Source organism: Lontra canadensis, unplaced genomic scaffold (assembly GCF_010015895.1).
Source record: "Lontra canadensis isolate GAN:19392208 unplaced genomic scaffold, GSC_riverotter_1.0 scaffold23, whole genome shotgun sequence".
Taxonomy (NCBI): domain Eukaryota; kingdom Metazoa; phylum Chordata; class Mammalia; order Carnivora; family Mustelidae; genus Lontra; species Lontra canadensis.
In genome coordinates, this window is record NW_022631017.1 from 6,068,172 (window position 1) to 6,084,315 (window position 16,144).

Below are 16,144 nucleotides of genomic sequence, written 5' to 3' on the forward strand. Positions count from 1 at the left end.
GGGATATGCCTTTGTACATAAAATTTTAAATTATGGTTTATATAAACAAGATTTTGGTATCTGAATGTGATATCAGGAAACTTTTTAAGGAAAAAAAAGGAAACTTTTTAAGAGGAAACTTCTTAAAATGGCTTGATTATACACAAATAACTTTAATAGTATTTCCTGTAATTATGTACAACCGAAATGGTCATTCCTATGATTCCCATCTGCATGTGTGACTTAGAAAGAAAGAAGGACAAGTGGATACAGAAGAAAAAAAAAGGAAGTAATTAAATTACAATTGAAATGTTCTAGCATGTGTTTGGGCATCCAAATAAACAGGCCCAATGTCCACAAAACACAAGTTGAAATATATCTGTTTTTTGTCTTTTCCCTCGATATGTTCCCCTTGGTTGGTGGGCCATTCTCAGAAGGGCAGAAGGGGAAGAAAGCAGATGCTGAGATTAAGTGGTGATGCGCATGACCAGATGTGCCCCCATCACAGAAATGCCAAAATATACCAGATGAGTTAGTAAATGCTCTATATAGTGTGTGTGAAATAAAAATGGAAAAATTGCCAATGTGCATAAAAAGGTATATACTTTTATTTGTACCTCTAGAGGTACTTATATTCTGGGGCTTAAGTGCACTAGCTCTGTATTCAGGCTGACCTGGGTTCAGATCCCACCTTTGTCACAACCAGGTGTGTGGCTTTGGGCAACTCACTTCACCCTTCAGAGCCTCAACTTCCTCATCTATAAAACGGGGTAATTATAATCATGTCTGAGAGTTATTTTAAGGATTCAGGAACTAGTCCATGCAAAATATTTAGCAAGCTACCTGAAACAGGAAAGGTCACAGTATTTAGCTAATATTATATTGTCTTATTTTAGTTATGCATCAGTAATTTATTTTAGTATGTCCCTTGTAATTTCCCAATGGCAAGCTCATATGATTCAACCTAATTATCTCTCTCTTATGTTCCCTCCCAGATAGGGAGCTCCATAAGGGCTTTCTATTCTCTAAGGGCCTACCAGAGTACTCTGTATAGTTAGCTCACCATCAGTACCTGTGGGATAAAAGAAAACCAGCCCAGTCCACAAGAAGCATAAGAACACAAGAAATCAAACTGTATCTAGAGACCTATATATTAAGGGAGTGCAGTAAGTCTCCTACAACCACATAAAACCATTGCCCAATGGATCACAGGCAAAAGAGGCTAATGGTTTAGAGTTCTTCCTCCCCTTCCCCCCCACCTCCCTCTCCTCTCTCTCTCTCTCTCTCTCACGCGCGCGCGCCAGTTAAAGCTGTCATTTCCGGATTTTAGCCCTGTGGTCTCTTTGTCTAATTTTTTAAACTTCTCTCACCTCTGTTTCCTTATCTGTAACATGAAGGTAACAATACCTGTATCTCAGGTTGGTGGAGAGTTAAATGACGTTAGTATGACAAAATCCTTGCTTTAGAGCCGGATATATAGTAAATATTCAATAATAGTTACCCTTAGTGTTGTCACTGTTAATACTATCATTAGAAGTAATTGTTTTCAAAGCAATGGTAAACATGCAATTTATTGGAGTCATTACAACTGTTTTCAAAACCTTGCCTACGTTATTTGATACACGAATATAAACATCTTAAATCATCTTTGTAGAGACTAAGGCTATTCTTGTCATGACATATTTCAAGCTGGTTATTTTCCTTGACAGATTTTTAAAAGTCTGAACTCCCACAAGCTTCTAGTACAAGGATAAGGATTATAACAGAACTGCAAAAAAAAAAAAAAAAAAAATGCAGTCAGCACTCCCACTGGCCTTACTGTCTTACACATCTAGCCTGCTTCCCCACAGAGTATAAGGGGGGAGGGCAGTCATCGGGTTCAGACACCACATGCCTGGGATGCCTGGGTGGCTCAGTCAGTTAAGCACCTGCCCTCAGCTCAGGTGATGATCCCAGTCCTGGAATAGAGTCCTGCATTGGGCTCCCTGCTCACTGGGGAGCCTGCTTCTCCCTCTGCTGTGCTCTCTCTCTCCCTCTCTAATAAATAAATAAATAAAATCTTAAAAAAAAAAAAAAAAAAGATACCACATGCCAGCGCAACTGGAAGGCATGGCTGGGATGTGTCACTTGCCAAGTCCCCACCCAGCCCCTCTGGTGCTCTGGCAGAATGCCTAACCTGTCCAAAACAGAGCACTCCTTCCCCACCGCGCCCAAGGCAGAATAGAAACTGTAACTTCTGCGATTACTTTGATCACTGAAGAGCCACATTCTTATTTGAGTTGAGGAAAGTTAATCAGGCATTTTTACAGCCCCATGCGACACCTCTCAGACCATACAATTCCCTCTCACCTACGTCTTTTTTTTTTTTTTTTATAAACATATATTTTTTTTTCCCCAGGGGTACAGGTCTGTGAATCTCCAGGTTTACACACTTCACAGCACTCACCATAGTCACCTACGTCTTTTAATGACTGCCTCCATTCCCAGGTACTCTGAGACCATAAAGGTGACACCCTATGCAAAGAGGTAAGTACTCTTGTACCTCACAAAGTTTATATCTCCCCTCACTGTAAATCATACCAGTCAACTAGAAGGTGAGTGTATGAATCAATCTCTTGTGAGTTAGATGACCTGGAGTCAGGTCTAAGGCAATTAGGATCAGAGATGGGCAGTCTAGGCAAAGGACACGTATGCTCTGGAGGTTTAGATGGCGTGGGGCATGGTGAAAGCTTGATGGGTTATTCTTGCCCTGTCCTAGGGCAAAACCCCAAACTCAAGTCATCCTCTCCCCTTCTGAATTTGGTCTTCCCTCTAGTCTCTGTGTTCACAGACCAACCCCAAATATTTTAGGATTGTCTATGATTCCTTCTTATTCTCTTATTTCCCTTAGTCCATGCAACCCACCTCCAACATCTCCCTCAAATCCAGTCTCTTGTCTCCACCTCACTTCAGGTCCTCATCTCTCCCTTGCTTGGCCTCCCCATTCAATCTTGTATCTAAATTACTGCAAAAACCACCTTTCGCAAACCCAGCTGGTTATGTCACACCTTCGTTAGCACCGCACTGCCCAGGGAAGCTTATCCAAAATATAGATTCCCAAGGCCTGGACACTTGGAAGTTCTGGGGAGAGATGAGGTGCCAACATTTATATTTTCAAGTGGTCCATGAATTACTCCACTTGCCCCCCAGGAGCACCTCTAGCCGCTCTTCTCCCATTACCCTGCAGTGCAATCATGGAGGACAGCCTGTTCCTGAATAAATTTGCCCACTGTGAGCAATAAGCTTTCCCCTCCTGCCTGGAATGCCCTTCCTCCTCTGGGGCAAGTCCACCATTCTCCAAAACCCAGCTCAAATGCCACTTCCTCTGGGGTGCCTTCTTCTATCCCCTACAAGTGGCTTTCAGACATCTTTGTCTGAGACTCACTCACTCTCAAGAAATAGACTTCACATTACCATGCAATAAATATCTAATTAAAACAAAGGTTTTAGAAAACAATATCTAAAAACTTACTATGGAGGTTGCAACTTGAGATGCCCTTGACCACTTAAAAACATGGGTTCGAAGTGTGTGGATCTCCTATATGCAGATTTTCTTTTTTTTTTTTTTTTTAAGATTTTATTTATTTATTTGACAGAGAGATCACAAGCAGGCAGAGAGGCAGGCAGAGAGAGAGGAGGAAGCAGGCTCCCTGCTGAGCAGGGAGCCCAATGCGGGGCTCGATCCCAGGACCTTGGGATCATGACCTGAGCCGAAAGCAGAGGCTTTAACCCACTGAGCCACCCAGGCGCCCCCCCTTATGAATTTCTTAATAACATTTTCTTTTCCCTAGCTTACTTTATTGTATGAATACAGCATATGGGTGCCTGGGTGGCTCAGTCAGTTAAGTGTCTACCTTAGGCTCAGGTTATGATTTCAGGGTCCTGGGATTGAGCCCCATGTGGGACTCCCTGCTCAGCAGGGAGTCTGCTTCTCCCTCTCCCTCTGTCCCTTCCACTGCTCCTTTGCTCTCTCTCTCAAATAAATAAATAAAATCTTTAAAAAGAGAAAAGAATACAACATATAATACATATGACATACCAAGTACGTGTTGATCAACTCTATGTTATGGAAGGCTTTCAGTCAAGAGTAGACAACAGTAGACTTCCAGTCAAGAGTAGCCAAGTTTTGGGGCAGTCAAGTTATGCATGGATTTTTGACTAAGCAGTGGAGGTTGTGGGGGAGTTGGGGCCTCTAACCCCCATGTTGTTCAAGGGGCAAACTTTCAGTCTATTCTACCTCACTTTTAGAAGGGCTGTTAAGCCACCTTGTAAATGGATTTCATGATCCACTAATGGAGGTGACCCTCATTTGAAAAATGCCGCTTGAAGGGAATAAATGCCCCCTTTCCCTATGCATGCAGTACATACCTCTATCATACTATTTACCATATTCCACAGTAATTATCTGTTTACAGTCTGTCTTCACCCCTACTTTCCCTCCCCCAAATATGCACACACCAGAACCAAGTCAAGATATCCTTGGGCAGTTACACAGCCGTTGACAAATGCAGAAATGAGAATACTGGAGAAGGAATAATTTAATTGCCTTTTTTTTCCCCCCCCTTTTCTGGTTATGGCTCACAGCATAGCCTATCAGCAGCTCCCAAGAGGCTGGGTCTAGGAATCGTATTAGCATCAACCCTTAAGTTAAAAGGAAACAGCCATTGTATTTCAGCACCACTGAACCAAGGTGTCAATTCTTCTCGCCCTCAAAAATAAAAACCACAGAGGCAAAAAAAACAGAAAATATTTTGTCAGGTTGTTAGCCTGCCAAGATAGTGCAAATGTGGGCAAACAAATCTCTTTCTTAGATACTTAGCAGCAAATATTCAAAAACCTCAAAACCCTCCTTCCATACCACTTCAGAAAGGAACCACCCCCTCTCTGGGGCGGGTGCAGAGACCTTTCTATCTGTGCTGCCCGAAGCTCTGTTTCTCACTAGGCTCTCTCCATCAACACAAACAAACGAAAAAAGTAGAAAAAAAAAAAAAACAAAAAAAACCCAAAACCCGAAACAAGAAAACCCCAGAAAAGCTAAAATGAATGGCAGCAAAGAACCCGGGCGGCAAGTTCTAGTGCGAAATGTACCTGAGCTGCATGCACCAGGCGAGACAGTGGCCCGCAGGAGAGGGATCCTGTTTCTGCAGCACGTGGCTCCAGCAACAGGAAACCTGCGTGCGACACCCCCCACCTGCCCGCTGCCCGACTGCTTGTTTGCAGCACTGCCATTTGCGTGATGCTAATTTGCTCCATGTCTTGGTAAACATATTTGGGGAGCCTTTATGAAAATGCATTGTGGACTTGGCGAGCTGGCCCCAGAGCAGGCTGGGAGGCAGGAAGGATAGTCACTAAGTGAAATGCTCTGAGAGCCTCACAATTCTACACCAGAAGAGAGGGGAAGAGGAGACACTTTAATGCTGGGTTTTAAAGAATGCCTAAGAGTTCTCTAAATGGTGTGGGGAAACAGAGGAGAGAGCTCTGGGCAGAGGAACTTTATGTGGGGCTTCGCAGCTCACGGCAGGGAGTCTGGGTGATTCTTTAGACTGCTGCTTTTCACACTATAGGTCACAATTCAATATGTTATAAAATTCATGAAATTGTGACCAGCTTTCATAAAAAATGAAAGAGCCTAGAATATAAAATATCTGAACATATCACAGGGAGTAAAGTACTGTCAACTTTTTTGTGAAATTTGTTTTCATTATAAACGTGTCTATATATGCATGTGCTGGTTTGTGATATAAAATAAGTAAGACAGGAGGACACAATGTATAGCATAGGAATATAGTTAAAAATATGTAACAACTTTCTCTGACAGATGGTAGTGAGATGTATCCTGGTGATCATAATGTTTATCAATGTTGAATCATTGTGTTGTATACCTGAAATTAATACAATACCATATGTCAACTACACTTCAATTAAATATATATATTTATTTATGTATATATGTATTTCTTACTGTGGTGGTGACTAAATTTTAAAAAAAATTTTATAATTATTTTTATTGCAATATAGTTGACACACAACGCTACTTTAATTTTAGGTGTACAACACAATGATTCAACAACCCTCTAGGTTATGCTGTGCTCACCACAAGTGTAGCTGCCATCTGTCACCACACCATATATTATAATTATTACTACAATGCTATTGACTATATTCCTTATGCTGTTCCTTTCATCTCTGTGACTAAGTCTTTCCATAACTGGAAGCTGGTATCTCCCACTCTTCTTGCCCATCCCTCCATTCTCCTCCCCTCTGCAACCACTGGTTTGTTCTCTGTATTTATGGTTCTGTTTCTGCTTTTGCTTATTCATTTGTTTTATTTTTTAGATTCCACACATAAGCAAAATCAGATGGTATTTTGTCTACGCTTAAGTAAAAAAATGAAAAAAAATGTATTTGTTCCTGTGGTGGTGATTAAAATTTAAAAAAAACAAGCATGGGGGTGCCTGGGTGGCTTAGTGGGTTAAAGCCTCTGCCTTCAGCTCAGGTCATAATCTCAGGGTCCTGGGATCGAGCCCCCGCATTGGGCTCTCTGCTCAGCGGGGAGCCTGCTTCCTCCTCTCTCTCTGTCTGCCTCTGCCTACTTGTGATCTCTGTCTGTCAAATAAATAAAATCTTTAAAACAAAAACAAAAACAAAAACAAAAGCAGGGGCACCTGGGTGGACCAGTCAGTTAAGCATCTGCCTTCGACTCAGGTCATGATCTCTGGGTCCTGGGATCGAGTCCCGCATCGGACTCCCTGCTCAGTGGGGAGTCTGCTTCTCCCTCTCCCTCTGCCTCTTCCACTGCTCCTTCGCGCGCTCTCTCTCTCTCTCTCAAATAAATAAATAAAATCTTAAAAAACAACAAACACCGCCCCCCAAACACCTGTCTAGGCAAAAAGGGGTACCATTTGAGGTACCCCTTTTTTAAGCAGCCTTTTAGATTGCTATGAACAGATTAGAATTTTATGAGAATAAGTGTGGTGGTAGTATGAAAGACGGCTGCACAGAAGTGAAAAAAAGCTCAGGGGACACATGGCGGTGTGTTTTGTAAGGCTTCCCCACACTAGACAGGGAGCTCCTCAAGGACAGAACCATCACATAGCTCTGAAATCCTCACACCCGGCATATAAGTAGGCACCAAATACATGTCTGACTGAGTACGGTAAGTCCTGAGTATGACTAATCAAGATGACTCCCAAGGAGCCTTACCATTTCGCAGTCTCACCTTTGTGTACCCCTCTCCCACGCAGTACCAGGGGTGGTCTGTGGCTAACAGAACAGGGAGGAAGCGACTGTTTACCACATATGAGGGTAGGTTATAAAGGCTGCAGATTCCCTCGGAGGTGCTGTCTCTGGATCACTCACTCTGGGGGAAGCCAGCTGCCCCATCCTAGGACAGTCTGTGGAGAGACCTGTGTGGCCAGGAACTGAGGTCTCTAGACAGCAGTCAGAGGAGCCCTGAGGCTTTTTGCCCATTGTGCAAGCACATCACCCACCCCGCCCACACCTCAGTTTACTGCAACCCCAGAGCACAGCTGGATTACAAGCTCCTTCCCGAGGCAGAAACTCCCAGCTAAACTATTCCTGGGTTCCTGACCCACATAACTGTGGTGTAATAAATGCTTGTTGCTTTCAACTGCTAAATTTTGGGGGTACCTGGCTGGCTCAGGAGATAGAGCAGTTACTCTTCATCTCAGGGTTGTGAGGTCCAGCCAAACATTGGGTGTAGAGATTACTTAAAAAAATAAATTAAGGGGCGCCTGGGTGGCTCAGTGGATTAGGCCGCTGCCTTCGGCTCGGGTCATGGTCTCAGGGTCCTGGGATTGAGCCCCGCATCGGGCTCTCTGCTCAGCAGGGAGCCTGCTTCCCCCCTCTCTCTGCCGGCCTCTCTGCCTACTTGTGACCTCTCTCTGTCAAATAAATAAATAAAATAAAATAAAATAAATAAATTAATTAAAATTAAAATTAAACTACTAGGGGCACCTGGGTGGCCTAGTCAGTTAAGCATCTGCCTTCAGCTCAGGTCATGATCTCTGGGTCCTGGGATTGAGTCCTGCATGGGGCTCCTTGCTCAGTGGGAAGCCTGCTTCTCCCTCTCCCTCTGCCCTTCTCCTTGCTTGCGCTCTCTGTGTCAATTAAATAAATAAAGTCTTAAAAAAAATTAAACTGGGGTGCCTGGGTGTCTCAGTCATTAACTGTCTGCCTTCAGCTCAGGTCATGATCCCAAGGTCCTGGGATGGAACCCCACATGGGGCTCCCTGCTCAGTGGGAAGCCTGCTTCTCCCTCTCCTACTTCCCCTGCTTGTGTTCCCTCCCTAGCTGTTTCTCTCTCTGACAATTAAAAAAATATTTTTTAAAAATTAAAAAATAAAAATAAACTGCTAAATTTTTTTTTAGAGATTTTACTTGTCAGTGAGAGAGAGAAAGAGAGAGCATGAGAGCAAGCAGCACAAGCAGGGGGCGTGACAGGCAGAGGGAGAAGCACGCTCCCTGCTCAGCAGGGAGCCTGATGTGGGACTCGATCCTAGGACCCCAGGATCATGACCTGAGCTGAAGGCACATGCTTAACCAGCTAAGCCACCAAGGCATCCCAAACTGTTAAATTATTATTTTTCTTTTTTTTTTCAAAAATTTTTTATTAACATATAATGTATTATTAGCCCCAGGGGTACAGGTCTGTGAATTGCCAGGTTTACACACTTCACATCACTCAACATAGCACATACCCTCCCCAATGTCCATAACCCAACTAAACTGCTAAATTATAAGGCACTTTGTTATATAGCCATACATGACTAATACACTGGGTTATTCATAAAGTCTGGAAGAGCTGAACATTTATACCAGCATACGAGAGTTACCCATTATTTAGTATCATTTTGTTCTTTTCTACAACAATCTAACACCTCACATCTTCAGCCTAATTAGGGAAAGGCCCATGACCCAACCTGGACCAATCGGACCCTCTCTGCTCATGTTAGTACCTGGGACACAGAAACTGGCTCAGCTGTGGGGAGCAGACAATATGGCTGGAAAGACTAAGGGTTATGGCCGCCATTTTGGAGCAGTTACAATTGGGCCCATGCCAGTGGGTGGGAACAGGAAGGCCACTGCATCAGGGAGAGGGGATTCTCACTAGGGGTGGAGGGAAGGAAGAGGGTTGGAGAAAGTGCCTGCTGATATTCTAAGCCCCATGAGGCCTGGCTGCCTTTCTAGCATTTGGATTGGAAGACTGTTCTTTAGAATTATTCCTCATTTTACTTGCTCTCCTATGAGTGAGTTTCCTCTCTTGCAACCAAAAGAGCCTCGGGTATGCTGCCCAGCAGCCTCTCCAGGGCGCTGGCCAGCGTAGCAGCTCCTTCCACTCCAGCAGGCCAAGTATCCCACTAAGCTTCATTATTACTGCTCTACAGTAATGGCTACGGATTGCGTAAAAGGTCCTTTCAGACCATCCAACTCCTTCTGCCTTAGTTCCATTTTCACCAAGTAATCCTTTGATTATTAATGTACTTCAATTTTAAAAGTTGTGTTCTGGCCAGCTGACCTAATCACTCCAGTGGTTGGGTAGGTTCATGCCCATTATAAATTCACAGACTGGCTCTTGGGTACAAATCATTCTTGAGTGACCTCCACTTCATTTCCACTGGCCTCGGTCAAGCCCTGTCACTTAGCCAACGAACCATTTCAGCGGCCCCCACTCCAATCCATTCTCTTCAACTTCTCTTCCTAATACACAAATCCAGTGCCTCACTCCCTGCTCAAAACCGGCCATGGGGCCCCAGTGCCACTGGAATGATGAAGGTGGGCTCCAGCCCATGGTTCACCACCTCCCTCTCTGTTCCCTCTGACTGCTCTCCGCTCTTCACACATGGTGTTTATGCCATGTTCTGCAAATACTATTGGTAGCTCCCCTTCCTGCTCACTTTCCCTCAGCCCTCTCTCTGGCCTCTTCCCTCTTCCCATTGTACTCCCAAAGAACTTCCTCCTTCCTTTATAACACAAACTGCAGTTGGCTTGACTTCTAATTAATCATCTTCATGTTCATCCCCAGATCACGAGACTCAAGGAGGTGAGGACTATGCTTTCCTCGTTTGCAGCACCCCCCAACCCCAGGACCAACCAGAGCATCTTCATCAATGTTCCATGCTAAAGGAATATTTACTGAGCATTTACTGTATCAGGGCACCTAGCTGGTGTTAGGAGGGACCAGGCACTCCACAAATGGCGACCAAATTGATTATAGTTAGTTGGGGTAGTAGAGACAAGTTCTCCCCAGACCTAATCACATTTAGGTAAGGTGCCACCTAGCCTCACTATGCAGAGCTGGGAGAGCAGAAGCAGGCTCCTGGTGACATCTATGGTGCAAAAATGACTGAATCCCAGCCCCCATTTTTTTTTTTTTTTAATAAAGAAGGGGCTACAATTTCCTGGTAAACTAACTTCCTTCTCCCCTTTTCCTCTCTTTCCCCATTTCTACCTTGTATCTGTGACTCACAGGCACATTCCAGAATGCTAGCTTCAGGTTGAAACACCTGGACAATAGGGAGGGGGTGATCCCTCCCCCCTCCAGCTATCCAGTTTATACCTTTTAGAGAAAGGGCACATGAGTCAACCCATCAGTGACTTTACTGTAATTCTTTCAAAAGAGTCAGCATCCACATGTGAAGGCAGAAGCAGAAACTGGTCCTGATTTATCCACTGACAACCCCTGTCCTGTCCCCAAGTGTTCCTCTACCCAGAGCTTTGTGAAGGCCTCAGCTCTCAGCAAACCAGAGACAGACAACGTGGAATCCTAAAGAGCATAACCACTTCAGGTCATCTCAGAGAACTTTACAGTCATTCCAAAGCCGTTGATGAAGAAACACTGATCAATAAGCAAAAACCAAACATAGCCCATAGAACATAGAATTGCTCCTCTTTTTAAACAAACATGCAAATTCCTACACACTAAGTCTCTGTCTTTCATAGGCTATACAGTAAATAAATACCGCCTCAAATAAGTGCTCACCCCACAGGCTCTACAAAGGCAGTAAAACATAGGGCACAGATCCCTGATCACGGCCAGAGCGACCTCCAGAGACCTCCAGGAGTCGCCAGCTTGGGGAACACAAGGACACTTGTAGTGACTCTGGCTTTCTGGGGAATGGCAGCTTTGTCAAGAAGCTGTCTTCCTCGCTGGGTCTTTACATCTCCAGTGACACCAAGCTTCACCTTTCACTTCATGGTCATTCTCCAGACGGAACTAACTTTTTATTACCTTATGGGAATTATGCCCTTAAAGAATAGAGGGCCGCCTGGGTGGCTCGGTTGGTGAAGTGGCCGACTCTTGGTTCCGGCTAAGGTCATGATCTCAGGGTCTCAGGGATCGAGCCCCACATGAGGCTCCTTGCTCAGTGGGGAGTCAGATTCTTTCTTTCCACCCCTCCCCCCACAAAATAAAAATAAATCTTAAAAAAAAAAGACCCAAAGAATAGAAAAAATGGAGATGATGGAGGGCAGGGGGCATGGCTCCCTCATGAGCTAAATAAAGGACTGTTTCTCTACCCACAGGCCAACTAGAATGTACTCACATTCGTGTCTCAGCACATTTCAAGTTACTACATGACAGGGCCCCTTCCAGAGAGTAAAACTCACAACTGTGAGAGGCAGAAATGCTTCACACTGTAGCCTGTTTCACACTCACATTCCCAAACTTTATGTGCTATTGTTCCCTCCTCCAATTTTTCACTTTTTATGAGCGAGACTTCCAGCATTTTTCCAAATGGAAGGAGTAGGAAGTACGTGCAGCACCAACAGGTTCCCACCTGAGAAGGTGTTTTGTAGGAATTAGCTCAGTATCCATTTTTCCTTACTGCTATCTCTTCATAATGACACAATGTCCTTTCATCCATGCCGAAGTATACTTTTGAATACCATAATGTCAAGGCATCATTCAGTAAACCATTTTATCTTTTTAAATATATATATAAATTATATATATATATAAATTATATATATATATATATATATGTATATTTTAAAGGCTCCACACCCAATGTGGGGCTTGGACTCACCACTGCAAGATCAAGAGTCACAAGGTCTACCGACTGAGCCAGCCAGGCGCCCCAACAAAACCATCTTCTCAAACTTTTTTGACTGTAACCTATAAAAAGAAATACATTTTATCTTGCAAGTCATGTTGTGTATCCATAAAACATACACATGTAATATAAACTCATTTATGCAACACAATGCACTGACATCTTTTTGACATTTTTAAAAGATTATTTATTTATTTGAGAGACCATGAGCGGGGTTGGGGGAAGGGGTAGAGCTGAGAAGGGAGCCTGACATGGGACCTGATCCCAGGACCCTCAGATCATGACCTGAACCAAAGGCAGACGCTTAGCCAACTAAGCCACCCGAGCACCCAACATTTTTTTAAAAAAGATTTTATTTTTAAGTAATCTCTACACCCAACATGGGGCTCGAACTTAAAACCTCAAGATCAAGAGTCACAAGGTCTACCAACTGAGCCAGCCAGATGCCCCTCTTTTGTCATTTTTAAAAGACCGCCATCCACTAAATGGATTTCATGATCTTACTGCATTAGAACATATGACATGAAAACAGTAGTTTATAGTATTTCACAGAAAAGTAGCATTTTATGGCAAATAATGAAATCCCACTAAAGAAGAGGGCCTTAAAAATTCCAGGCAGAAGAGTTGACAAAGAGTAAACTTTTTGCTTCTTATTTAACTTTCAACTTCCAGGACACTTTACAAGCATTTGATCTTAGTAAATGAACATTTCAACAAAAACTTTTAAACAATCTCAAAACCTTGTGGGTCGCACTATTCTCTTTACACTGAAGAAAGAAAGAAACTGAAGCAGAAAAGTTACCTCCACCTCTCACCCCACCCCCACAGTCTGTATTAAAAACACATCTGTTCAGGGATTACAATTTAACAATATCTTTTAAACAATCTTAAAATCATTGCTTCAAATTATGACATACAGCACAAACAGGTCCTGGCAAGGTTACCACGGAGGTTAAGGGAGATAATATAAGGGAAGTACATGGTGGCTCCTGCTACCATTCAGGTTCTCGGGTTGTCTTTTCTTGGCTATGTCTGATCTCTACATGGCCAGAGGCTCAATCACTCGCTGAGCACATACCCTGCTGGGCAATAGAGAACAGGGTCCCTCAAGGAGTCTACTGGCTCCATGAATAAAAACAAATACCATTAACAACTCGAATTCTATGCAAAGTAGTGCAGCCACTCTGGAAAACAAGATGGAGGTTTCTCAAAAAGTTAAGAATAGAGGGGAGCCTGGGTGGTCCAGTCTGTTAAGCTTCTGACTCTTGATTTTGGCTTAGGTCATGATCTCAGGGTCATGGGATAGAGCTCTGAGTTGGGTTCCATGTGCAGTGGGCAGTCTACTTGAGATTCTCTCTTCCTCTCCTTCTTCTTCTTCTTCTTTTTTTTTTTTAAGATTTATTTATTTATTTGACAGGGAGAGAGCACAAGCATGGGGGATGGCAAAGGGAGAGGGAGAAGTAGACTCCCCACTGAGCAGGGAGCCCGATGCAGGGCTTGATCCCAGGACCCTGGGATCATGACCTGGGTCGAAGGCAGATGCTGAACCGACTGGGCCACCCAGGCACCCCTCTCCCTCTCTTTCTGACCCTCCTTCTCATGTGCACTCACTCTCTCTCTCTAAAATAAACAAATAAATCTTTTAAAAAATTTTTAAAAAGTAATTAATTAATTAATTAATTTTTAAAGATTTTTTAATTTTTTTTATTTTTTTTTATTTGTCAGAGAGAGAGCAAGCGAGTACAGGCAGAGTGGCAGGCAGAGGCAGAGGGAGAAGCAGGCTCCCCGCCGAGCAAGGAGCCCAATGTAGGACTTGATCCCAGGACACTGGGATTACGACCTGAGAGCCAAAGGCAGCCACGTAACCAACTGAGCCACCCAGGCGTCCCATATCTTTTTTTTTTTTTTTAAGTTAAACTAGAACTACCCTATGATCCAGCAATTGCACTACTAGGTATTTATTCAGAGAATAAAAAAATACTAATTCAAAGCGATATATGCACCCTGACGTTTGTAGCAGCATTATCTACAACAGCCAAATTGTAGAAATAGCCCAAGTGTTCATCAGCTGATGAAAGAATGAAGATGTGGTATATATACAATGGGATATTACTCAGCCAAAAAAAAAAAAATGTAATCTTGCCATTTGGGGTGAATTATCGCTAGCAAGTACAATGCTAAGTGAAATAAGTCAGTCAGAGAAAGGCAAATACCATATGATTTTACTCACATATGAATGAGCAAAGGGACAGAAAGAGAGAGAGAGGCAATCCAAGAAACAGACTCTTAACCTTAGAGAACACACTGATGGCTACCAGAGGGCAGCTGGTGGGGGGGATGGGGAAATAGACGAAGGGGATTAAGGAGGGCATGTGTTGTGATAGAGCACCAGCTGTGGGCTGTTGTATGGAAGTGCTGAACCACTATATGGTACACTTGAAACTAATATTACACTGTATGCTAACTAACTAAAATTTAAATAGTAACTTTATACACATACATGATAAAAAAGAAATTGGTTTTTTGGGGCGCCTGGGTGGCTCAGTGGGTTAAAGCCTTTGCCTTCAGCTCAGGTCATGATCCCAGGGTCCTGGGATCGAGCCCCACATCGGGCTCCCTGCTCAGCGGGGAGCCTGCTTCCCCCTCTCTCTGTCTCTGCCTGCCTCTCTGACTACTTGTGATCTCTGTCTGTCAAATAAATAAATAAATAAATAAATCTTTAAAATAAATAAATAAATAAATTGGTTTTTGTACCTTGAAAACTACAAAGAAACCCCTAGAATTCTAGAGTGCCTGGGCTGAACAATTCATTTATTCCTCCAACAGATAATTATTGTCAGCCTCCCCTGCTAGGCATGGTGCCATATTCTGGGATTATGGGGTCCAAAAAATAGTAGATACAACCACGGTCCTTAGGGTGTCTACAGTCAAAGAGTTTAGAGTTTGGGAAAATATGACACATTGCTTTAGTATTACATAACATACAACTGTTTGACACTCCCTTATCTGTAAAGTGAGGTAAGATCAGTGGTTCCCCAAGGTAAAGATTTCATAGATAGAAAGGCTGTCATAAAAGAAATACTTAAAAAAAGAAAAAAGAAAAAAGAAAAATGATATGATCTGTTAATTCTTTAAACTGAATTAATTGTCAAGAAAAAAGAATCACCACATATCCTTATTTTTCCCTTAAACTATAAGCCAGGTTTTATCCTGATATATTAAAGGATTCGTCAGAGCTTGCGCAGTTCTCTTTCTGGGATTCTCTCGTTTTCTTTTGCAGGACTACTTACATGTAGCATATGCCCAAATATCCCCAGAATTGCAGAAACCCTGGACAGTAAAGGGTCCTTTCTGAGACAGTATATAATGCACATAGCAAATTCTGCTTCTACCACTCACCTTGAGGACTGAGAAATGTTCTGGAACAAAGGTCCAGCAACTGGCAGGCAGAAAGGGACCTGGCAATAGCTGACGGTCTACCATAGGTCTGCCCAATAGTTGGTACTTTTCCCACACATTATTTAACATCACAACAATCCTGGGAGAAATATATTTTTCTTTATTCCACTTTACAATTGGAGGAAACTGAGCTCAGAGAGGTTATGCATCATGCTCAGTGTCACAGAGCTAGTAATCAGCATTTAAACTCAGATCTGTCCACTTATTACCATCACTCTACTTCACTGACAGGAAAAGAAAGCAGAGAAAGGACAGATACAGGAAAGTTTTAAGAGATGTATATGCCTTTGCCACAAAAAGAATTTGAAATGATACTCAAAACTACCTACCAATTTAGGTAGCTGACTATATGTCCCTCCTTCTATGAGTCAACAGCTTCAGAGCCTCTAACTCAGCCTCTTTCCTGATCAGCTCAGCAAATACCCTCCTCTGGCCCTGGACTTTGTCCCTTTTCCTAGAAATGAGAACAAGAAGCCCCTTCCAATTTCTAATCACAGTGCTAGGAGAGCTCTTGCTTCTGGCCCATCTTCAGCTGTTAACTCATCTATTTAACATCTTTCTATCAGGCACTTCCTGTGTAGCTGGCACTGTGC

The 16,144-nt window shown here is 43.1% G+C and overlaps 1 protein-coding gene across 1 annotated transcript in view; it reads right to left on the reverse strand.

Moving 5' to 3' along the window:
- The window catches only part of BICRAL (BRD4 interacting chromatin remodeling complex associated protein like), a 93,626-nt gene extending 81,515 nt beyond the window's left edge, over window positions 1-12,111 (reverse strand). The window contains exon 1 of the mRNA XM_032862155.1: window positions 12,066-12,111. The gene's annotated coding sequence lies outside the window, so the exon portion shown is untranslated. The remainder of the gene's footprint in view (window positions 1-12,065) is intronic.
- Between the last annotated feature and the right edge of the window lie 4,033 nt (window positions 12,112-16,144).